General features: G+C 41.0%; 12 non-coding genes and 66 pseudogenes across 12 annotated transcripts; all 78 read left to right on the top strand.

Annotated features, from left to right (window-relative positions):
• The first annotated feature begins 69 nt into the window (after positions 1 to 69).
• On the top strand, positions 70 to 187 carry LOC134894828 (5S ribosomal RNA; annotated as a pseudogene).
• Positions 188 to 294: 107 nt separating this feature from the next.
• Positions 295 to 413, top strand: LOC134897299 (5S ribosomal RNA; annotated as a pseudogene).
• A 107-nt stretch (positions 414 to 520) lies between these two features.
• On the top strand, positions 521 to 639 carry LOC134896995 (5S ribosomal RNA; annotated as a pseudogene).
• Positions 640 to 746: 107 nt separating this feature from the next.
• On the top strand, positions 747 to 865 carry LOC134895934 (5S ribosomal RNA; annotated as a pseudogene).
• Positions 866 to 972: 107 nt separating this feature from the next.
• LOC134890684 (5S ribosomal RNA) lies at positions 973 to 1,091 on the top strand (annotated as a pseudogene).
• Positions 1,092 to 1,198: 107 nt separating this feature from the next.
• On the top strand, positions 1,199 to 1,317 carry LOC134895703 (5S ribosomal RNA; annotated as a pseudogene).
• A 107-nt stretch (positions 1,318 to 1,424) lies between these two features.
• On the top strand, positions 1,425 to 1,543 carry LOC134897669 (5S ribosomal RNA; annotated as a pseudogene).
• Positions 1,544 to 1,650: 107 nt separating this feature from the next.
• On the top strand, positions 1,651 to 1,769 carry LOC134890851 (5S ribosomal RNA; annotated as a pseudogene).
• Positions 1,770 to 1,876: 107 nt separating this feature from the next.
• Positions 1,877 to 1,995, top strand: LOC135069099 (5S ribosomal RNA). The gene has a single exon (XR_010255289.1). It is a non-coding gene; the product is annotated as a 5S ribosomal RNA (ribosomal RNA).
• Positions 1,996 to 2,102: 107 nt separating this feature from the next.
• LOC134897563 (5S ribosomal RNA) lies at positions 2,103 to 2,221 on the top strand (annotated as a pseudogene).
• Positions 2,222 to 2,328: 107 nt separating this feature from the next.
• On the top strand, positions 2,329 to 2,447 carry LOC134885236 (5S ribosomal RNA). Its single transcript, XR_010169354.1, has one exon. It is a non-coding gene; the product is annotated as a 5S ribosomal RNA (ribosomal RNA).
• Positions 2,448 to 2,554: 107 nt separating this feature from the next.
• Positions 2,555 to 2,673, top strand: LOC134894792 (5S ribosomal RNA; annotated as a pseudogene).
• A 107-nt stretch (positions 2,674 to 2,780) lies between these two features.
• On the top strand, positions 2,781 to 2,899 carry LOC134896874 (5S ribosomal RNA; annotated as a pseudogene).
• Positions 2,900 to 3,006: 107 nt separating this feature from the next.
• Positions 3,007 to 3,124, top strand: LOC134894589 (5S ribosomal RNA; annotated as a pseudogene).
• Positions 3,125 to 3,231: 107 nt separating this feature from the next.
• On the top strand, positions 3,232 to 3,350 carry LOC134897550 (5S ribosomal RNA; annotated as a pseudogene).
• Positions 3,351 to 3,456: 106 nt separating this feature from the next.
• On the top strand, positions 3,457 to 3,575 carry LOC134896089 (5S ribosomal RNA; annotated as a pseudogene).
• Positions 3,576 to 3,682: 107 nt separating this feature from the next.
• Positions 3,683 to 3,801, top strand: LOC134891182 (5S ribosomal RNA; annotated as a pseudogene).
• Positions 3,802 to 3,908: 107 nt separating this feature from the next.
• LOC134889716 (5S ribosomal RNA) lies at positions 3,909 to 4,027 on the top strand (annotated as a pseudogene).
• Positions 4,028 to 4,134: 107 nt separating this feature from the next.
• LOC134889035 (5S ribosomal RNA) lies at positions 4,135 to 4,253 on the top strand (annotated as a pseudogene).
• A 107-nt stretch (positions 4,254 to 4,360) lies between these two features.
• Positions 4,361 to 4,479, top strand: LOC135069912 (5S ribosomal RNA). The gene has a single exon (XR_010256091.1). It is a non-coding gene; the product is annotated as a 5S ribosomal RNA (ribosomal RNA).
• Positions 4,480 to 4,586: 107 nt separating this feature from the next.
• On the top strand, positions 4,587 to 4,704 carry LOC134896217 (5S ribosomal RNA; annotated as a pseudogene).
• Positions 4,705 to 4,811: 107 nt separating this feature from the next.
• LOC134888006 (5S ribosomal RNA) lies at positions 4,812 to 4,930 on the top strand (annotated as a pseudogene).
• A 107-nt stretch (positions 4,931 to 5,037) lies between these two features.
• LOC134894283 (5S ribosomal RNA) lies at positions 5,038 to 5,156 on the top strand (annotated as a pseudogene).
• A 107-nt stretch (positions 5,157 to 5,263) lies between these two features.
• Positions 5,264 to 5,382, top strand: LOC134894382 (5S ribosomal RNA; annotated as a pseudogene).
• Positions 5,383 to 5,489: 107 nt separating this feature from the next.
• LOC134895840 (5S ribosomal RNA) lies at positions 5,490 to 5,608 on the top strand (annotated as a pseudogene).
• Positions 5,609 to 5,715: 107 nt separating this feature from the next.
• Positions 5,716 to 5,834, top strand: LOC134896563 (5S ribosomal RNA; annotated as a pseudogene).
• A 107-nt stretch (positions 5,835 to 5,941) lies between these two features.
• Positions 5,942 to 6,059, top strand: LOC134892852 (5S ribosomal RNA; annotated as a pseudogene).
• Positions 6,060 to 6,166: 107 nt separating this feature from the next.
• On the top strand, positions 6,167 to 6,285 carry LOC134897121 (5S ribosomal RNA; annotated as a pseudogene).
• Positions 6,286 to 6,391: 106 nt separating this feature from the next.
• Positions 6,392 to 6,510, top strand: LOC134896088 (5S ribosomal RNA; annotated as a pseudogene).
• A 107-nt stretch (positions 6,511 to 6,617) lies between these two features.
• Positions 6,618 to 6,736, top strand: LOC134888837 (5S ribosomal RNA; annotated as a pseudogene).
• A 107-nt stretch (positions 6,737 to 6,843) lies between these two features.
• Positions 6,844 to 6,962, top strand: LOC134890537 (5S ribosomal RNA; annotated as a pseudogene).
• A 107-nt stretch (positions 6,963 to 7,069) lies between these two features.
• Positions 7,070 to 7,188, top strand: LOC135069988 (5S ribosomal RNA). Its single transcript, XR_010256165.1, has one exon. It is a non-coding gene; the product is annotated as a 5S ribosomal RNA (ribosomal RNA).
• A 107-nt stretch (positions 7,189 to 7,295) lies between these two features.
• LOC134889393 (5S ribosomal RNA) lies at positions 7,296 to 7,414 on the top strand (annotated as a pseudogene).
• A 107-nt stretch (positions 7,415 to 7,521) lies between these two features.
• Positions 7,522 to 7,639, top strand: LOC134894770 (5S ribosomal RNA; annotated as a pseudogene).
• Positions 7,640 to 7,746: 107 nt separating this feature from the next.
• LOC134888005 (5S ribosomal RNA) lies at positions 7,747 to 7,865 on the top strand (annotated as a pseudogene).
• A 107-nt stretch (positions 7,866 to 7,972) lies between these two features.
• On the top strand, positions 7,973 to 8,091 carry LOC134890146 (5S ribosomal RNA; annotated as a pseudogene).
• Positions 8,092 to 8,198: 107 nt separating this feature from the next.
• LOC134895697 (5S ribosomal RNA) lies at positions 8,199 to 8,317 on the top strand (annotated as a pseudogene).
• Positions 8,318 to 8,424: 107 nt separating this feature from the next.
• On the top strand, positions 8,425 to 8,543 carry LOC135070884 (5S ribosomal RNA). Its single transcript, XR_010257035.1, has one exon. It is a non-coding gene; the product is annotated as a 5S ribosomal RNA (ribosomal RNA).
• Positions 8,544 to 8,650: 107 nt separating this feature from the next.
• LOC134893746 (5S ribosomal RNA) lies at positions 8,651 to 8,769 on the top strand (annotated as a pseudogene).
• Positions 8,770 to 8,876: 107 nt separating this feature from the next.
• LOC135068077 (5S ribosomal RNA) lies at positions 8,877 to 8,995 on the top strand. The gene has a single exon (XR_010254284.1). It is a non-coding gene; the product is annotated as a 5S ribosomal RNA (ribosomal RNA).
• A 107-nt stretch (positions 8,996 to 9,102) lies between these two features.
• LOC134893621 (5S ribosomal RNA) lies at positions 9,103 to 9,220 on the top strand (annotated as a pseudogene).
• A 107-nt stretch (positions 9,221 to 9,327) lies between these two features.
• On the top strand, positions 9,328 to 9,446 carry LOC134896106 (5S ribosomal RNA; annotated as a pseudogene).
• A 107-nt stretch (positions 9,447 to 9,553) lies between these two features.
• Positions 9,554 to 9,672, top strand: LOC135067607 (5S ribosomal RNA). The gene has a single exon (XR_010253818.1). It is a non-coding gene; the product is annotated as a 5S ribosomal RNA (ribosomal RNA).
• A 107-nt stretch (positions 9,673 to 9,779) lies between these two features.
• On the top strand, positions 9,780 to 9,897 carry LOC134896292 (5S ribosomal RNA; annotated as a pseudogene).
• Positions 9,898 to 10,004: 107 nt separating this feature from the next.
• On the top strand, positions 10,005 to 10,123 carry LOC134897356 (5S ribosomal RNA; annotated as a pseudogene).
• Positions 10,124 to 10,230: 107 nt separating this feature from the next.
• On the top strand, positions 10,231 to 10,348 carry LOC134896168 (5S ribosomal RNA; annotated as a pseudogene).
• A 107-nt stretch (positions 10,349 to 10,455) lies between these two features.
• On the top strand, positions 10,456 to 10,574 carry LOC134889175 (5S ribosomal RNA; annotated as a pseudogene).
• Positions 10,575 to 10,681: 107 nt separating this feature from the next.
• On the top strand, positions 10,682 to 10,800 carry LOC135066893 (5S ribosomal RNA). The gene has a single exon (XR_010253129.1). It is a non-coding gene; the product is annotated as a 5S ribosomal RNA (ribosomal RNA).
• Positions 10,801 to 10,907: 107 nt separating this feature from the next.
• Positions 10,908 to 11,025, top strand: LOC134892733 (5S ribosomal RNA; annotated as a pseudogene).
• A 107-nt stretch (positions 11,026 to 11,132) lies between these two features.
• On the top strand, positions 11,133 to 11,251 carry LOC134896560 (5S ribosomal RNA; annotated as a pseudogene).
• Positions 11,252 to 11,358: 107 nt separating this feature from the next.
• Positions 11,359 to 11,477, top strand: LOC134894892 (5S ribosomal RNA; annotated as a pseudogene).
• A 107-nt stretch (positions 11,478 to 11,584) lies between these two features.
• Positions 11,585 to 11,702, top strand: LOC134890284 (5S ribosomal RNA; annotated as a pseudogene).
• Positions 11,703 to 11,809: 107 nt separating this feature from the next.
• Positions 11,810 to 11,928, top strand: LOC134896653 (5S ribosomal RNA; annotated as a pseudogene).
• A 107-nt stretch (positions 11,929 to 12,035) lies between these two features.
• LOC135066646 (5S ribosomal RNA) lies at positions 12,036 to 12,154 on the top strand. Its single transcript, XR_010252889.1, has one exon. It is a non-coding gene; the product is annotated as a 5S ribosomal RNA (ribosomal RNA).
• Positions 12,155 to 12,261: 107 nt separating this feature from the next.
• On the top strand, positions 12,262 to 12,380 carry LOC134895335 (5S ribosomal RNA; annotated as a pseudogene).
• Positions 12,381 to 12,487: 107 nt separating this feature from the next.
• LOC135071016 (5S ribosomal RNA) lies at positions 12,488 to 12,606 on the top strand. Its single transcript, XR_010257160.1, has one exon. It is a non-coding gene; the product is annotated as a 5S ribosomal RNA (ribosomal RNA).
• A 107-nt stretch (positions 12,607 to 12,713) lies between these two features.
• LOC134887592 (5S ribosomal RNA) lies at positions 12,714 to 12,832 on the top strand (annotated as a pseudogene).
• A 107-nt stretch (positions 12,833 to 12,939) lies between these two features.
• On the top strand, positions 12,940 to 13,057 carry LOC134894026 (5S ribosomal RNA; annotated as a pseudogene).
• A 107-nt stretch (positions 13,058 to 13,164) lies between these two features.
• Positions 13,165 to 13,283, top strand: LOC134886916 (5S ribosomal RNA; annotated as a pseudogene).
• Positions 13,284 to 13,390: 107 nt separating this feature from the next.
• LOC134889337 (5S ribosomal RNA) lies at positions 13,391 to 13,509 on the top strand (annotated as a pseudogene).
• A 107-nt stretch (positions 13,510 to 13,616) lies between these two features.
• Positions 13,617 to 13,734, top strand: LOC134894827 (5S ribosomal RNA; annotated as a pseudogene).
• Positions 13,735 to 13,841: 107 nt separating this feature from the next.
• LOC134896652 (5S ribosomal RNA) lies at positions 13,842 to 13,960 on the top strand (annotated as a pseudogene).
• A 107-nt stretch (positions 13,961 to 14,067) lies between these two features.
• LOC134897298 (5S ribosomal RNA) lies at positions 14,068 to 14,186 on the top strand (annotated as a pseudogene).
• A 107-nt stretch (positions 14,187 to 14,293) lies between these two features.
• Positions 14,294 to 14,412, top strand: LOC134896178 (5S ribosomal RNA; annotated as a pseudogene).
• Positions 14,413 to 14,519: 107 nt separating this feature from the next.
• On the top strand, positions 14,520 to 14,638 carry LOC134896250 (5S ribosomal RNA; annotated as a pseudogene).
• Positions 14,639 to 14,745: 107 nt separating this feature from the next.
• On the top strand, positions 14,746 to 14,864 carry LOC134889772 (5S ribosomal RNA; annotated as a pseudogene).
• Positions 14,865 to 14,971: 107 nt separating this feature from the next.
• LOC134897715 (5S ribosomal RNA) lies at positions 14,972 to 15,090 on the top strand (annotated as a pseudogene).
• A 107-nt stretch (positions 15,091 to 15,197) lies between these two features.
• Positions 15,198 to 15,316, top strand: LOC134894930 (5S ribosomal RNA; annotated as a pseudogene).
• A 107-nt stretch (positions 15,317 to 15,423) lies between these two features.
• On the top strand, positions 15,424 to 15,541 carry LOC134890282 (5S ribosomal RNA; annotated as a pseudogene).
• A 107-nt stretch (positions 15,542 to 15,648) lies between these two features.
• On the top strand, positions 15,649 to 15,767 carry LOC134895744 (5S ribosomal RNA; annotated as a pseudogene).
• A 107-nt stretch (positions 15,768 to 15,874) lies between these two features.
• LOC134892829 (5S ribosomal RNA) lies at positions 15,875 to 15,993 on the top strand (annotated as a pseudogene).
• A 107-nt stretch (positions 15,994 to 16,100) lies between these two features.
• On the top strand, positions 16,101 to 16,219 carry LOC135070340 (5S ribosomal RNA). The gene has a single exon (XR_010256508.1). It is a non-coding gene; the product is annotated as a 5S ribosomal RNA (ribosomal RNA).
• A 107-nt stretch (positions 16,220 to 16,326) lies between these two features.
• LOC134898301 (5S ribosomal RNA) lies at positions 16,327 to 16,445 on the top strand (annotated as a pseudogene).
• A 107-nt stretch (positions 16,446 to 16,552) lies between these two features.
• LOC134894826 (5S ribosomal RNA) lies at positions 16,553 to 16,670 on the top strand (annotated as a pseudogene).
• Positions 16,671 to 16,777: 107 nt separating this feature from the next.
• LOC134896663 (5S ribosomal RNA) lies at positions 16,778 to 16,896 on the top strand (annotated as a pseudogene).
• A 107-nt stretch (positions 16,897 to 17,003) lies between these two features.
• LOC134884298 (5S ribosomal RNA) lies at positions 17,004 to 17,122 on the top strand. The gene has a single exon (XR_010168450.1). It is a non-coding gene; the product is annotated as a 5S ribosomal RNA (ribosomal RNA).
• A 107-nt stretch (positions 17,123 to 17,229) lies between these two features.
• LOC134895743 (5S ribosomal RNA) lies at positions 17,230 to 17,348 on the top strand (annotated as a pseudogene).
• A 107-nt stretch (positions 17,349 to 17,455) lies between these two features.
• The window catches only part of LOC134892828 (5S ribosomal RNA), a 119-nt pseudogene continuing 74 nt past the window's right edge, over positions 17,456 to 17,500 (top strand).

Genomic DNA, 17,500 nt, shown 5'->3' with positions numbered 1-17,500 from the left:
TTTTCAAACTTATTAATTTATGTACCAGTAGTTAGAAGTAGAAAAGTTCTAACAGAAACCACAAAGCTCATCTGCAGCCACACCACACTTGATACGCACAATCTCATCTGATCTTGGAAGCTAAGCAGTGTTGGGCCTGGTTAGTATTGGATGGGAGACCACCTGGGAATACAAGGTGCTGTAGGTATTTTTATACTGCCAACACGGTTCTGTTGATGCATTCCATTTTCAAACTTATTAATTTATGTACCAGTAGTTAGAAGTAGAAAAGTTCTAACAGAAACCACAAAGCTCATCTACAGCCACACCACGCTGGATACGCCCAATCTCATCTGATCTTGTAAGCTAAGCAGTGTTGGGCCTGGTTAATATTTGGATGGGAGAACACCTGGGAATACAAGATGCTGTAGGTATTTTTATACTGCCAACACCGTTCTGTTGATGCTTTCCATTTTCAAATTTATTCATTTATGAACCAGTAGCTAGAAGTAGAAAACTTCTAATAGAAACCACAAAGCTCATCTACAGCCACACCGCACTGGATACGCTCAATCTCATCTGATCTTGGGAGCTAAGCAGTGTTGGGCCTGGTTAGTACTTTAAAGGGAGACCACCTGGGAATACAAAGTGATGTATGTATCTTTATACTGCCAACACCGTTCTGTTGATGCATTCCATTTTCAAACTTATTCATTTATGTACCAGTAGTTAGAAGTAGAAAAGTTCTAACAGAAACCACAAAGCTCATCTGCAGCCACACCACACTTGATACGCCCAATCTCATCTGATCTTGGAAGCTAAGCAGTCTTGGGCCTGGTTAGTATTTGGATGGGAAACCACCTGGGAATACACTGTGCTGTAGGTATTTTTATACTGCCAACACCGTTCTGTTGATGCATTCCATTTTCAAACTTATTAATTTATGTACCAGTAGTTAGAAGTAGAAAAGTTCTAACAGAAACCACAAAGATAATCTACAGCCAAACCACGCTGGATACGCCCAATCTCATCTGATCTTGGAAGCTAAGCAGTGTTGGGCCTGGTTAGTACTTGGGTGGCAGACCACCTGGGAATACAAGATGCTGTAGGTATTTTTATACTGCCAACACCGTTCTGTTGATGCATTCCATTTTCAAACTTTTTCATTTTTTTACCAGTAGTTAGAAGTAGAAAAGTTCTAACAAAAACCACAAAGCTCATCTACAGCCACACAACACAGGATGCACCCAATCTCATATGATCTTGGAAAGTAAGCAGTGTTGGGCTTGGTTAGTACTTGGATGGGAGACCACCTGGGAATACAAGATGCTGTAGGTATTTTTATACTGCCAACACCGTTCTGTTGATGCATTCCATTTTCAAACTTTTTCATTTTTTTACCAGTAGTTAGAAGTAGAAAAGTTCTAACAAAAACCACAAAGCTCATCCACAGCCACACAACACAGGATGCACCCAATCTCATATGATCTTGGAAAGTAAGCAGTGTTGGGCTTGGTTAGTACTTGGATGGGAGACCACCTGGGAATACAAGGTGATGTAGGTATTTTTATACTGCCATCACCGTTCTGTTGATGCATTCCATTTTCAAACTTATTCATTTATGTACCAGTAGTTAGAAGTAGAAAAGTTCTTACAGAAACCACAAAGCTCATCTACAGCCACACAACACTTGATACGCCCAATCTCATCTGATCTTGGAAGCTAAGCAGTGTTGGGCCTGGTTAGTATTTGGATGGGAGACCACCTGGGAATACAAGGTGCTGTAGGTATTTTTATACTGCCAACACCGTTCTGTTGATGCATTCCATTTTCAAACTTATTCATTTATGTACCAGTAGTTAGAAGTAGAAAAGTTCTAACAGAAACCACAAAGATAATCTACAGCCAAACCACGCTGGATACGCCCAATCTCATCTGATCTTGGAAGCTAAGCAGTGTTGGGCCTGGTTAGTATTTGGATGGGAGACCACCTGGGAAAACAAGGTGCTGTAGGTATTTTTATACTGCCAACACCGTTCTGTTGATGCATTCCATTTTCAAATTTTTTCATTTATGAACCATTAGCTAGAAGTAGAAAAGTTCTAATAGAAACCACAAAGCTCATCTACAGCCACACCACACTGGATACGCCCAATCTCATCTGATCTTGTAAGCTAAGCAGTGTTGGGCCTGGTTAGTACTTTAACGGAAGACCACCTGGGAATAAAAAGTGATGTAGGTATCTTTATACTGCCAACACCGTTCTGTTGATGCATTCCATTTTCAAACTTATTCATTTATGTACCAGTAGTTAGAAGTAGAAAAATTCTAACAGAAACCACAAAGCTTATCTACAGCCACACCACACTTGATACGCCCAATCTCATCTGATCTTGGAAGCTAAGCAGTGTTGGGCCTGGTTAGTATTTGGGTGGGAGACCACCTGGGAATACACGGTGCTGTAGGTATTTTTATACTGCCAATACCGTTCTGTTGATGCATTCCATTTTCAAACTTATTAATTTATGTACCAGTAGTTAGAAGTAGAAAAGTTCTAACAGAAACCACAAAGATAATCTACAGCCAAACCACGCTGGATACGCCCAATCTCCTCTGATCTTGGAAGCTAGGCAGTGTTGGGCCTGGTTAGTACTTGGATGGGAGACATCCTGGGAATACAAGGTGCTGTAGGTATTTTTATACTGCCAACACCGTTCTGTTGATGCATTCCATTTTCAAACTTATTCATTTATGTACCAGTACTTGGAAGTAGAAAAGTTCTAACAGAAACAACAAAGCTCATCTACAGCCGCACCACACTGGATACGCCCAATCTCATCTGATTTTGAAAGCTAAGCAGTGTTGGGCTTGGTTAGTATTTGGATGGGAGACCACCAGGGAATATAAGGCGCTGTAAATATTTTTTTACTGCCAACACCGTTCTGTTGATGCATTCCATTTTCAAACTTTTTCATTTATTTACCAGTAGTTAGAAGAAGAAAAGTTCTAACAGAAACCACAAAACTCATCTACATTCACACCACACTTGATACACCCAATCTCATCTGATCTTGGAAGCTAAGCAGTGTTGGGCCTGGTTAGTATTGGATGGGAGACCACCTGGGAATACGAGGAGCTGTAGGTATTTTTATACTGCCAACACCGTTCTGTTGATGCATTCCATTTTCAAACTTATTCATTTATGTACCAGTAGTTAGAAGTAGAAAAGTTCTAACAGAAACCACAAAGCTCATCTACAACTACACCACACTGGATACGTCCAATCTCATCTGATCTTGGAAGCTAAGCAGTGTTGAGCCTGGTTAATACTTGGGTGGTAGACCACCTGGGAATACAAGGTGCAGTAGGTATTTTTATACTGCCAACACCGTTCTGTTGATGCATTCCATTTCAAACTTTTTTATTTATTTACCAGTAGTTAGAAGTAGAATAGTTCTAACAGAAACCACAAAGCTCATTTGCAGCCACACAACACTGGATGCACCCAATCTCATCTGCTCTTGGAAACTAAGCAGTGTTGGGCCTGGTTAGTACTTGGATGGGAGACCAACTGGGAATACTAAGCGCTGTAGATATTTTTATACTGCCAACACCGTTCTGTTGATGCATTCCATTTTCAAACTTATTCATTTATGTACCATTAGTTAGAAGTAGAAAATTTCTAACAGAAACCACAAAGCTCATCTACAGCCACACTACACTGGATATGCCCAATCTCATCTGATCTTGAAAGCTAAGCAGTGTTGGGCCTGGTTAGTACTTTGATGGGAGACCACCTGGGAATATAAGGCGCTGTAGATATTTTTATACTGCCAACACCGTTCTGTTGATGCATTCCATTTTCAAACGTATTCATTTATGTACCAGTAGTTAGAAGTAGAAAAGTTCTAACAGAAACCACAAAGATCATCTACAGCCACACCACACTGGATACGCCCAATCTCATCTGATCTTGTAAGCTAAGCAGTGTTGGGCCTGGTTAGTACTTGGATGGAATACCACCTGGGAATACAAGGTGCTGTAGGTATTTTTATACTGCCAACACCGTTCTGTTGATGCATTCCATTTTCAAATTTATTCATTTATGAACCAGTAGCTAGAAGTAGAAAAGTTCTAACAGAAACCACAAAGCTCATCTACAGCCACACCACACTGGATACGCCCAATCTCATCTGTTCTTGGGAGCTAAGCAGTGTCGGGCCTGGTTAGTACTTTAATGGGAGACCACCTGGGAATACAAGGTGCTGTAGGTTTTTTTATACTGCCAACATCGTTCTGTTGATGCATTCCATTTTCAAACTTATTCATTTATGTACCAGTAGTTAGAAGTAGAAAAGTTCTAACAGAAACCACAAAGCTCATCTACAGCCACACCACACTGGATACGCCCGATCTCATCTGATCTTGGAAGCTAAGCAGTGTTGGGCCTGGTTAGTACTTGGATGGGAGACCACCTGGGAATACAAGGTGATGTAGGTATTTTTATACTGCCAACACCGTTCTGTTGATGCATTCCATTTTCAAACTTATTCATTTATGTACCAATAGTTAGAAGTAGAAAAGTTCTAACAGAAACCACAAAGCTCATCTACAGCCACACCACACTAGATACGCCCAATCTCATCTGATCTTGGAAACTAAGCAGTGTTGGGCCTGGTTAGTATTGGATAGGAGACCACCTGGGAATACAAGGTGCTGTAGGTATTTTTATACTGCCAACACCGTTCTGTTGATGCATTCCATTTTCAAACTTATTCATTTATGTACCAGTAGTTAGAAGAAGAAAAGTTCTAACAGAAACCCCAAAGCTCATCTACAGCCACACCACACTGGATACGCCCAATCTCATCTGATCTTGGAAGATAAGCAGTGTTGGGCCTGGTTAGTATTTGGTTGGGAAACCACCTGGGAATACACGGTGCTGTAGGTATTTTTATACTGCCAACACGGTTCTGTTGATGCATTCCATTTTCAAACTTATTCATTTATGTACCAGTAGTTAGAAGTAGAAAAATTCTAACAGAAACCACAAAGCTTATCTACAGCCACACCACACTTGATACGCCCAATCTCATCTGATCTTGGAAGCTAAGCAGTGTTGGGACTGGTTAGTATTTGGATGGGAGACCACCTGGGAATACACAGTGCTGTAGGTATTTTTATACTGCCAATACCGTTCTGTTGATGCATTCCATTTTCAAACTTATTAATTTATGTACCAGTAGTTAGAAGTAGAAAAGTTCTAACAGAAACCACAAAGATAATCTACAGCCAAACCACGCTGGATACGCCCAATCTCCTCTGGTCTTGGAAGCTAAGCAGTGTTGGGCCTGGTTAGTACTTGGATGGTAGACCACCTGGGAATACAAGATGCTGTAGGTATTTTTATACTGCCAACACCGTTCTGTTGATGCATTCCATTTTCAAACTCTTTCATTTTTTTACCGGTCGTTAGAAGTAGAAAAGTTCTAACAGAAACCACAAAGCTCATCTACAGCCACACAACACAGGATGCACCCAATCTCATATGATCTTGGAAAGTAAGCTGTGTTGGGCCTGGTTAGTACTTGGATGGGAGACAACCTGGGAATACAAGGTGCTGTAGGTATTTTTATACTGCCAACACCGTTCTGTTGATGCATTCCATTTTCAAACTTATTCATTTATGTACCAGTACTTGGAAGTAGAAAAGTTCTAACAGAAACAACAAAGCTCATCTACAGCCGCACCACACTGGATACGCCCAATCTCATCTGATTTTGAAAGCTAAGCAGTGTTGGGCTTGGTTAGTATTTGGATGGGAGACCACCTGGGAATACAAGGCGCTATAAATATTTTTTTACTGCCAACACCGTTCTGTTGATGCATTCCATTTTCAAACTTTTTCATTTATTTACCAGTAGTTAGAAGAAGAAAAGTTCTAACAGAAACCACAAAACTCATCTACATTCACACCACACTTGATACACCCAATCTCATCTGATCTTGGAAGCTAAGCAGTGTTGGGCCTGGTTAGTATTGGATGGGAGACCACCTGGGAATACGAGGTGCTGTAGGTATTTTTATACTGCCAACACCGTTCTGTTGATGCATTCCATTTTCAAACTTATTCATTTATGTACCAGTAGTTAGAAGTAGAAAAGTTCTAACAGAAACCACAAAGCTCATCTACAACCACACCACACTGGATACGTCCAATCTCATCTGATCTTGGAAGCTAAGCAGTGTTGAGCCTGGTTAATACTTGGGTGGTAGACCACCTGGGAATACAAGGTGCAGTAGGTATTTTTATACTGCCAACACCGTTCTGTTGATGCATTCCATTTCAAACTTTTTAATTTATTTACCAGTAGTTAGAAGTAGAATAGTTCTAACAGAAACCACAAAGCTCATTTGCAGCCACACAACACTGGATGCACCCAATCTCATCTGCTCTTGGAAACTAAGCAGTGTTGGGCCTGGTTAGTACTTGGATGGGAGACCAACTGGGAATACTAAGCGCTGTAGATATTTTTATACTGCCAACACCGTTCTGTTGATGCATTCCATTTTCAAACTTATTCATTTATGTACCAGTAGTTAGAAGTAGAAAATTTCTAACAGAAACCACAAAGCTCATCTACAGCCACACTACACTGGATACGCCCAATCTCATCTGATCTTGAAAGCTAAGCAGTGTTGGGCCTGGTTAGTACTTTGATGGGAGACCACCTGGGAATATAAGGCGCTGTAGATATTTTTATACTGCCAACACCGTTCTGTTGATGCATTCCATTTTCAAACGTATTCATTTATGTACCAGTAGTTAGAAGTAGAAAAGTTCTAACAGAAACCACAAAGATCATCTACAGCCACACCACACTGGATACGCCCAATCTCATCTGATCTTGTAAGCTAAGCAGTGTTGGGCCTGGTTAGTACTTGGATGGAATACCACCTGGGAATACAAGGTGCTGTAGGTGTTTTTAAACTGCCAACACCGTTCTGTTGATGCATTCCATTTTCAAATTTATTCATTTATAAACCAGTAGCTAGAAGTAGAAAAGTTCTAACAGAAACCACAAAGCTCATCTACAGCCACACCACACTGGATACGCCCAATCTCATCTGATCTTGGGAGCTAAGCAGTGTCGGGCCTGGTTAGTACTTTAATGGGAGACCACCTGGGAATACAAGGTGCTGTAGGTTTTTTTATACTGCCAACATCGTTCTGTTGATGCATTCCATTTTCAAACTTATTCATTTATGTACCAGTAGTTAGAAGTAGAAAAGTTCTAACAGAAACCACAAAGCTCATCTACAGCCACACCACACTGGATACGCCCGATCTTATCTGATCTTGGAAGCTAAGCAGTGTTGGGCCTGGTTAGTACTTGGATGGGAGACCACCTGGGAATACAAGGTGATGTAGGTATTTTTATACTGCCAACACCGTTCTGTTGATGCATTCCATTTTCAAACTTATTCATTTATGTACCAGTAGTTAGAAGTAGAAAAGTTCTAACAGAAACCACAAAGCTCATCTACAGCCACACCACACTAGATACGCCCAATCTCATCTGATCTTGGAAACTAAGCAGTGTTGGGCCTGGTTAGTATTGGATGGGAGACCACCTGGGAATACAAGGTGCTGTAGGTATTTTTATACTGCCAACACCGTTCTGTTGATGCATTCCATTTTCAAACGTATTCATTTATGTACCAGTAGTTAGAAGAAGAAAAGTTCTAACAGAAACCCCAAAGCTCATCTACAGCCACACCACACTGGATACGCCCAATCTCATCTGATCTTGGAAGATAAGCAGTGTTGGGCCTGGTTAGTATTTGGTTGGGAAACCACCTGGGAATACACGGTGCTGTAGGTATTTTTATACTGCCAACACGGTTCTGTTGATGCATTCCATTTTCAAACTTATTAATTTATGTACCAGTAGTTAGAAGTAGAAAAGTTCTAACAGAAACCACAAAGATAATCTACAGCCAAACCGCGCTGGATACGCCCAATCTCATCTGATCTTGGAAGCTAAGCAGTGTTGGGCCTGGTTAGTACTTGGGTGGTAGACCACCTGGGAATACAAGATGCTGTAGGTATTTTTATACTGCCAACACCGTTCTGTTGATGCATTCCATTTTCAAACTTTTTCATTTATTTACCAGTAGTTAGAAGTAGAAAAGTTCTAACAGAAATCACAATGCTCATCTACAGCCACACAACACAGGATGCACCCAATCTCATATGATGTTGGAAACTAAGCAGTGTTGGGCCTGGTTAGTACTTGGATGGGAGACCACCTGGGAATACAAGGTGCTGTAGGTATTTTTATACTGCCAACACCGTTCTGTTGATGTATTCCATTTTCAAACTTATTAATTTATGTACCAGTACTTAGAAGTAGAAAAGTTCTAACAGAAACCACAAAGCTCATCTACAGCCGCACCACACTGGATGCGCCCAATCTCATCTGATCTTGAAAGCTAAGCAGTGTTGGGCCTGGTTAGTACTTGGATGGGAGACCACCTGGGAATACAAGGCGCTGTAGATATTTTTATACTGCCAACACCGTTCTGTTGATGCATTCCATTTTCAAACTTATTCATTTATGTACCAGTAGTTAGAAGTAGAAAAGTTCTAACAGAAACCACAAAGCTCATCTAAAGCCACACCATACTGGATACGCCCAATCTCATCTGATCTTGGAAATTAAGCAGTGTTGGGCCTGGTTAGTACTTGGATGGGAGACCACCTGGGAATACAAGGAGCTGTAGTTATATTCATACTGCCAACACCATACTGTTGATTCATTCCATTATCAAACTTATTCATTTAGGTACCAGTAGTTAGAAGTAGAAAAGTTCTAACAGAAACCACAAAGCTCATCTACAGCCACACCACACTGGATATGCCCAATCCCATCTGATCTTGGAAGCTAAGCAGTGTTGGGCCTGGTTAGTACTTGGATGGGAGACCACCTGGGAATACAAGGTGATGTAGGTATTTTTATACTGCCAACACCGTTCTGTTGATGCATTCCATTTTCAAACTTATTCATTTATGTACCAGTAGTTAGAAGTAGAAAAGTTCTAACAGAAACAACAAAACTCATGTACAGCCACACCACACTTGATACACCCAATCTCATCTGATCTTGGAAGCTAAGCAGTGTTGGGCCTGGTTAGTATTGGATGGGAGACCACCTGGGAATGCAAGGTGCTGTAGGTATTTTTATACTGCCAACACCGTTCTGTTGATGCATTCCATTTTCAAACTTATTCATTTATGTACCAGTAGTTAGAAGAAGAAAAGTTCTAACAGAAACCACAAAGCTCATCTACAACCACACCACACTGGATACGCCCAATCTCATCTGATCTTGGAAGCTAAGCAGTGTTGAGCCTGGTTAATACTTGGGTGGTAGACCACCTGGGAATACAAGGTGCAGTAGGTATTTTTATACTGCCAACACCGTTCTGTTGATGCATTCCATTTTCAAACTTATTCATTTATGTACCAGTAGTTAGAAGTAGAAAAGTTCTAACAGAAACCACAAAGCTCATCTACAGCCACACCACACTGGATACGCCCAATCTCATCTGATCTTGGAAGCTAAGCAGTGTTGGGCCTGGTTAGTACTTGGATGGGAGACCACCTGGGAATACAAGGTGATGTAGGTATTTTTATATTGCCAACACCGTTCTGTTGATGCATTCCATTTTCAAACTTATTCATTTATGTTCCAGTAGTTAGAAGTAGAAAAGTTCTAACAGAAACCACAAAGCTCATCTACAGCCGCACCATACTTGATACGCCCAATCTCATCTAATCTTGGAAGCTAAGCAGTGTTGGGCCTGGTTAGTATTGGATGGGAGACCACCTGGGAATACAAGGTGCTGTAGGTATTTTTATACTGCCAACACCGTTCTGTTGATGCATTCCATTTTCAAACTTTTTCATTTATGTACCAGTAGTTAGAAGTAGAAAAGTTCTAACAGAAACCACAAAGCTCATCTACAGCCACACCACACTGGATACGGCTAATCTCATCTGATCTTGTAAGCTAAGCAGTGTTGAGCCTGGTTAGTACTTGGGTGGTAGACCACCTGGGAATACAAGGTGCAGTAGGTATTTTTATACTGCCAACACCGTTCTGTTGAAGCATTCCATTTTCAAACTTATTCATTTATGTACCAGTAGTTAGAAGTAGAAAAGTTCTAACAGAAACAACAAAGCTCATCTACAGCCACACCACACTTGATACACCCAATCTCATCTGATCTTGGAAGCTGAGCAGTGTTGGGCCTGGTTAGTATTGGATGGGAGAACACCTGGGAATACAAGGTGCTGTAGGTGTTTTTATACTGCCAACACCGTTCTGTTGATGCATTCCATTTTCAAACTTATTCATTTATGTACCAGTAGTTAGAAGTAGAAAAGTTCTAACAGAAACCACAAAGCTCATCTACAGCCACACCACACTGGATACGCCAAATCTCATCTGATCTTGGAAGCTAAGCAGTGTTGGGCCCGGTTAGTACTTGGATGGGAGACCACCTGGGAATACAAGGTGATGTAGGTATTTTTATACTGCCAACACCGTTCTGTTGATGTATTCCATTTTCAAACTTATTCATTTATGTACCAGTAGTTAGAAGTAGAAAAGTTCTAACAGAAACCACAAAGCTCATCTACAGCCACACCACACTTGATACACCCAATCTCATCTGATCTTGGAAGCTAAGAAGTGTTGGGCCTGGTTAGTACTTGGATGGGAGACCACCTGGGAATACAAGGTGATGTAGGTATTTTTATACTGCCAACACCGTTCTGTTGATGCATTCCATTTTCAAACTTATTCATTTATGTACCAGTAGTTAGACGTAGAAAAGTTCTAACAGAAACCACAAAGCTCATCTACAGCCACACTACACTTGATACGCCCAATCTCATCTGATCTTGGAAGCTAAGCAGTGTTGGGCCTGGTTAGTATTGGATGGGAGACCACCTGGGAATACAAGGTGCTGTAGGTATTTTTATACTGCCAACACCGTTCTGTTGATGCATTCCATTTTCAAACTTATTCATTTATGTACCAGTAGTTAGAAGAAGAAAAGTTCTAACAGAAACCACAAAGCTCATCTACAGCCACACCACACTGGATACGGCCAATCTCATCAGATCTTGTAAGCTAAGCAGTGTTGAGCCTGGTTAGTACTTGGGTGGTAGACCACCTGGGAATACAAGGTGCAGTAGGTATTTTTATACTGCCAACACCGTTCTGTTGATGCATTCCATTTTCAAACTTATTCATTTATGTACCAGTAGTTAGAAGTAGAAAAGTTCTAACAGAAACCACAAAGCTCATATAAAGCCCCACCACACTGGATACGCCCAATCTCATCTGATCTTGGAAGCTAAGCAGTGTTGGGCCTGGTTAGTACTTGGATGGGAGACCACCTGGGAATACAAGGTGATGTAGGTATTTTTATACTGCCAACACCGTTCTGTTGATGCATTCCATTTTCGAACTTATTCATTTATGTACCAGTAGTTAGAAGTAGAAAAGTTCTAACAGAAACAACAAAGCTCATCTACAGCCACACCACACTTGATACGCCCAATCTCATCTGATCTTGGAAGCTAAGCAGTGTTGGGCCTGGTTAGTATTGGATGGGAGACCACCTGGGAATACAAGGTGCTGTAGGTATTTTTATACTGCCAACACCGTTCTGTTGATGCATTCTATTTTCAAACTTATTCATTTATGTACCAGTAGTTAGAAGAAGAAAAGTTCTAACAGAAACCACAAAGCTCATCTACAGCCACACCACACTGGATACGGCCAATCTCATCTGATCTTGTAAGCTAAGCAGTGTTGAGCCTGGTTAGTACTTGGGTGGTAGACCACCTGGGAATACAAGGTGCAGTAGGTATTTTTATACTGCCAACACCGTTCTGTTGATGCATTCCATTTTCAAACTTATTCATTTATGTACCAGTAGTTAGAAGTAGAAAAGTTCTAACAGAAACCACAAAGCTCATCTACAGCCACACCACACTGGATACGCCCAATCTCATCTGATCTTGAAAGCTAAGCAGTGTTGGGCCTGGTTAGTACTTGGATGGGAGACCACCTGGGAATACAAGGCGCTGTAGATATTTTTATACTGCCAACACCGTTCTGTTGATGCATTCCATTTTCAAACTTATTCATTTATGTACCAGTAGTTAGAAGTAGAAAAGTTCTAACAGAAACCACAAAGATCATCTACAGCCACACCACACTGGATACGCCCAATCTCATCTGATCTTGTAAGCTAAGCAGTGTTGGGTGTGGTTAGTACTTGGATGGAAAACCACCTGGGAATACAAGGTGCTGTAGGTATTTTTATACTGCCAACACCGTTCTGTTGATGCATTCCATTTTCAAATTTATTCATTTATGAACCAGTAGCTAGAAGTAGAAAAGTTCTAACAGAAACCACAAAGCTCATCTACAGCCACACCACACTGGATACGCCCAATCTCATCTGATCTTGGGAGCTAAGCAGTGTTGGGCTTGGTTAGTACTTTAATGGGAGACCACCTGGGAATACAAGGTGCTGTAGGTTTTTTTATACTGCCAACATCGTTCTGTTGATGCATTCCATTTTCAAACTTATTCATTTATGTACCAGTAGTTAGAAGTAGAAAAGTTCTAACAGAAACCACAAAGCTCATCTACAGCCACACCACACTGGATACGCCCAATCTCATCTGATCTTGGAAGCTAAGCAGTGTTGGGCCTGGTTAGTACTTGGATGGGAGACCACCTGGGAATACAAGGTGATGCAGGTATTTTTATACTGCCAACACCGTTCTGTTGATGCATTCCATTTTCAAACTTATTCATTTATGTACCAGTAGTTAGAAGTAGAAAAGTTCTAACAGAAACCACAAAGCTCATCTACAGCCACACCACATTTGATACGCCCAATCTCATCTGATCTTGGACGCTAAGCAGTGTTGGGCCTGGTTAGTATTGGATGGGAGACCACCTGGGAATACAAGGTGCTGTAGGTATTTTTATACTGCCAACACCGTTCTGTTGATGCATTCCATTTTCAAACTTATTCATTTATGTACCAGTAGTTAGAAGTAGAAAAGTTCTAACAGAAACCACAAAGCTCATTTGCAGCCACACCACACTGGATACGCCCAATCTCATCTGATCTTGGAAGCTAAGCAGTGTTGGGCCTGGTTAGTACTTGGATGGGAGACCACCCGGGAATACAAGGAGCTGTAGGTATATTCATACTGCCAACACCATACTGTTGATGCATTCCATTTTCAAACTTATTCATTTATGTACCAGTAGTTAGAAGTAGAAAAGTTCTAACAGAAACCACAAAGATCATCTACAGCCACACCACACTTGATATGCCCAATCTCATCTGATCTTGGGAGCTAAGCAGTGTTGGGCCTGGTTAGTACTTTAATGGGAGACCACCTGGGAATACAAGGTGCTGTAGGTATTTTTATACTGCCAACATCGTTCTGTTGATGCATTCCATTTTCAAACTTATTCATTTATGTACCAGTAGTTAGAAGTAGAAAAGTTCTAACAGAAACCACAAAGCTCATCTGCAGCCACACCACACTTGATACGCACAATCTCATCTGATCTTGGAAGCTAAGCAGTGTTGGGCCTGGTTAGTATTGGATGGGAGACCACCTGGGAATACAAGGTGCTGTAGGTATTTTTATACTGCCAACACCGTTCTGTTGATGCATTCCATTTTCAAAATTATTCATTTATGTACCAGTAGTTAGAAGAAGAAAAGTTCTAACAGAAACCACAAAGCTCATCTACAGCCACACCACACTGGATACGGCCAATCTCATCTGATCTTGTAAGCTAAGCAGTGTTGAGCCTGGTTAGTACTTGGGTGGTAGACCACCTGGGAATACAAGGTGCAGTAGGTATTTTTATACTGCCAACACCGTTCTGTTGATGCATTCCATTTTCAAACTTATTCATTTATGTACCAGTAGTTAGAAGAAGAAAAGTTCTAACAGAAACCACAAAGCTCATCTACAGCCACACCACGCTGGATACGCCCAATCTCATCTGATCTTGTAAGCTAAGCAGTGTTGGGCCTGGTTAATATTTGGATGGGAGAACACCTGGGAATACAAGATGCTGTAGGTATTTTTATACTGCCAACACCGTTCTGTTGATGCATTCCATTTTCAAATTTATTCATTTATGAACCAGTAGCTAGAACTAGAAAAGTTCTAATAGAAACCACAAAGCTCATCTACAGCCACACCACACTGGATACGCCCAATCTCATCTGATCTTGGGAGCTAAGCAGTGTTGGGCCTGGTTAGTACTTTAAAGGGAGACCACCTTGGAATACAAAGTGATGTAGGTATCTTTATACTGCCAACACCGTTCTGTTGATGCATTCCATTTTCAAACTTATTCATTTATGTACAAGTAGTTAGAAGTAGAAAAGTTCTAACAGAAACCACAAAGCTCATCTACAGCCACACCACACTTGATACGCCCAATCTCATCTGATCTTGGAAGCTAAGCAGTCTTGGGCCTGGTTAGTATTTGGATGGGAAACCACGTGGGAATACACTGTGTTGTAGGTATTTTTATACTGCCAACACCGTTCTGTTGATGCATTCCATTTTCAAACTTATTAATTTATGTACCAGTAGTTAGAAGTAGAAAAGTTCTAACAGAAACCACAAAGATAATCTACAGCCAAACCACGCTGGATACGCCCAATCTCATCTGATCTTGGAAGCTAAGCAGTGTTGGGCCTGGTTAGTACTTGGGTGGTAGACCACCTGGGAATACAAGATGCTGTAGGTATTTTTATACTGCCAACACCGTTCTGTTGATGCTTTCCATTTTCAAACTTTTTCATTTATTTACCAGTAGTTAGAAGTAGAAAAGTTCTAACAGAAACCACAAAGCTCATCTACAGCCACACAACACAGGATGCACCCAATCTCATATGATCTTGGAAAGTAAGCAGTGTTGGGCTTGGTTAGTACTTGGATGGGAGACCACCTGGAAATACAAGGTGATGTAGGTATTTTTATACTGCCAACACCGTTCTGTTGATGCATTCCATTTTCAAACTTATTCATTTATGTACCAGTAGTTAGAAGTAGAAAAGTTCTAACAGAAACCACAAAGCTCATCTACAGCCACACCACACTGGATATGCTCAATCTCATCTGATCTTGGAAGCTAAGCAGTGTTGGGCCTGGTTAGTACTTGGATGGGAGACCACCTGGGTATACAAGGTGATGCAGGTATTTTTATACTGCCAACACCGTTCTGTTGATGCATTCCATTTTCAAACTTATTCATTTATGTAATACTAGTTAGAAGTAGAAAAGTTCTAACAGAAACCACAAAGCTCATCTACAGCCACACCACACTTGATACGCCCAATCTCATCTGATCTTGGAAGCTAAGCAGTGTTGGGCCTGGTTAGTATTGGATGGGAGACCACCTGGGAATACAAGGTGCTGTAGGTATTTTTATACTGCCAACACCGTTCTGTTGATGCATTCCATTTTCAAACTTATTCATTTATGTACCAGTAGTTAGAAGAAGAAAAGTTCTAACAGAAACCACAAAGATCATCTACATCCACACCACACTTGATACGCCCAATCTCATCTGATCTTGTAAGCTAAGCAGTGTTGGGCCTGGTTAGTACTTGGATGGAAGACCACCTGGGAATACAAGATGCTGTAGGTATTTTTATACTGCCAACACCGTTCTGTTGATGCATTCCATTTTCAAATGTATTCATTTATGAACCAGTAGCTAGAAGTAGAAAAGTTCTAATAGAAACCCCAAAGCTCATCTACAGCCACACCATACTGGATACGCCCAATCTCATCTAATCTTGGGAGCTAAGCAGTGTTGGGCCTGGTTAGTACTTGGATGGAAGACCACCTGGGAATACAAGGTGCTGTAGGTATTTTTATACTGCCAACACCGTTCTGTTGATGCATTCCATTTTCAAATTTATTCATTTATGAACCAGTAGCTAGAAGTAGAAAAGTTCTAACAGAAACCACAAAGCTCATCTACAGCCACACCACACTGGATACGCCCAATCTCATCTGATCTTGGGAGCTAAGCGGTGTTGGGCCTGGTTAGTACTTTAATGGGAGACCACCTGGGAATACAAGGTGCTGTAGGTTTTTTTATACTGCCAACATCGTTCTGTTGATGCATTCCATTTTCAAACTTATTCATTTATGTACCAGTAGTTAGAAGTAGAAAAGTTCTAACAGAAATCACAAAGCTCATCTGCAGCCACACCACATTTGATACGCCCAATCTCATCTGATCTTGGAAGCTAAGCAGTGTTGGGCCTGGTTAATATTTGGATGGGAGAACACCTGGGAATACAAGATGCTCTAGGTATTTTTATACTGCCAACACCGTTCTGTTGATGCATTCCATTTTCAAATGTATTCATTTATGAACCAGTAGCTAGAAGTAGAAAAGTTCTAACAGAAACCACAAAGCTCATCTGCAGCCACACCACACTTGATACGCACAATCTCATCTGATCTTGGAAGCTAAGCAGTGTTGGGCCTGGTTAGTATTGGATGGGAGACCACCTGGGAATACAAGGTGCTGTAGGTATTTTTATACTGCCAACATCGTTCTGTTGATGCATTCCATTTTCAAACTTATTCATTTATGTACCAGTAGTTAGAAGTAGAAAAGTTCTAACAGAAACCACAAAGCTCATCTACAGCCACACGACACTGGATATGCTCAATCTCATCTGATCTTGGAAGCTAAGCAGTGTTGGGCCTGGTTAGTACTTGGATGGGAGACCACCTGGGTATACAAGGTGATGCAGGTATTTTTATACTGCCAACACCGTTCTGTTGATGCATTCCATTTTCAAACTTATTCATTTATGTACCAGTAGTTAGAAGTAGAAAAGTTCTAACAGAAACCACAAAGCTCATTTGCAGCCACACCACACTGGATACGCCCAATCTCATCTGATCTTGGAAGCTAAGCAGTGTTGGGCCTGGTTAGTACTTGGATGGGAGACCACCTGGGAATACAAGGAGCTGTAGGTATATTCATACTGCCAACACCATACTGTTGATGCATTCCATTTTCAAACTTATTCATTTATGTACCAGTAGTTAGAAGAAGAAAAGTTCTAACAGAAACCACAAAGATCATCTACATCCACACCACACTTGATACGCCCAATCTCATCTGATCTTGTAAGCTAAGCAGTGTTGGGCCTGGTTAGTACTTGGATGGAAGACCACCTGGGAATACAAGATGCTGTAGGTATTTTTATACTGCCAACACCGTTCTGTTGATGCATTCCATTTTCAAATGTATTCATTTATGAACCAGTAGCTAGAAGTAGAAAAGTTCTAATAGAAACCCCAAAGCTCATCTACAGCCACACCATACTGGATACGCCCAATCTCATCTAATCT

This window comes from Pseudophryne corroboree, chromosome 3, assembly GCF_028390025.1.
Source record: "Pseudophryne corroboree isolate aPseCor3 chromosome 3, aPseCor3.hap2, whole genome shotgun sequence".
Classification (NCBI taxonomy): domain Eukaryota; kingdom Metazoa; phylum Chordata; class Amphibia; order Anura; family Myobatrachidae; genus Pseudophryne; species Pseudophryne corroboree.
This window is presented reverse-complemented; position numbering and strand designations above follow the sequence as displayed.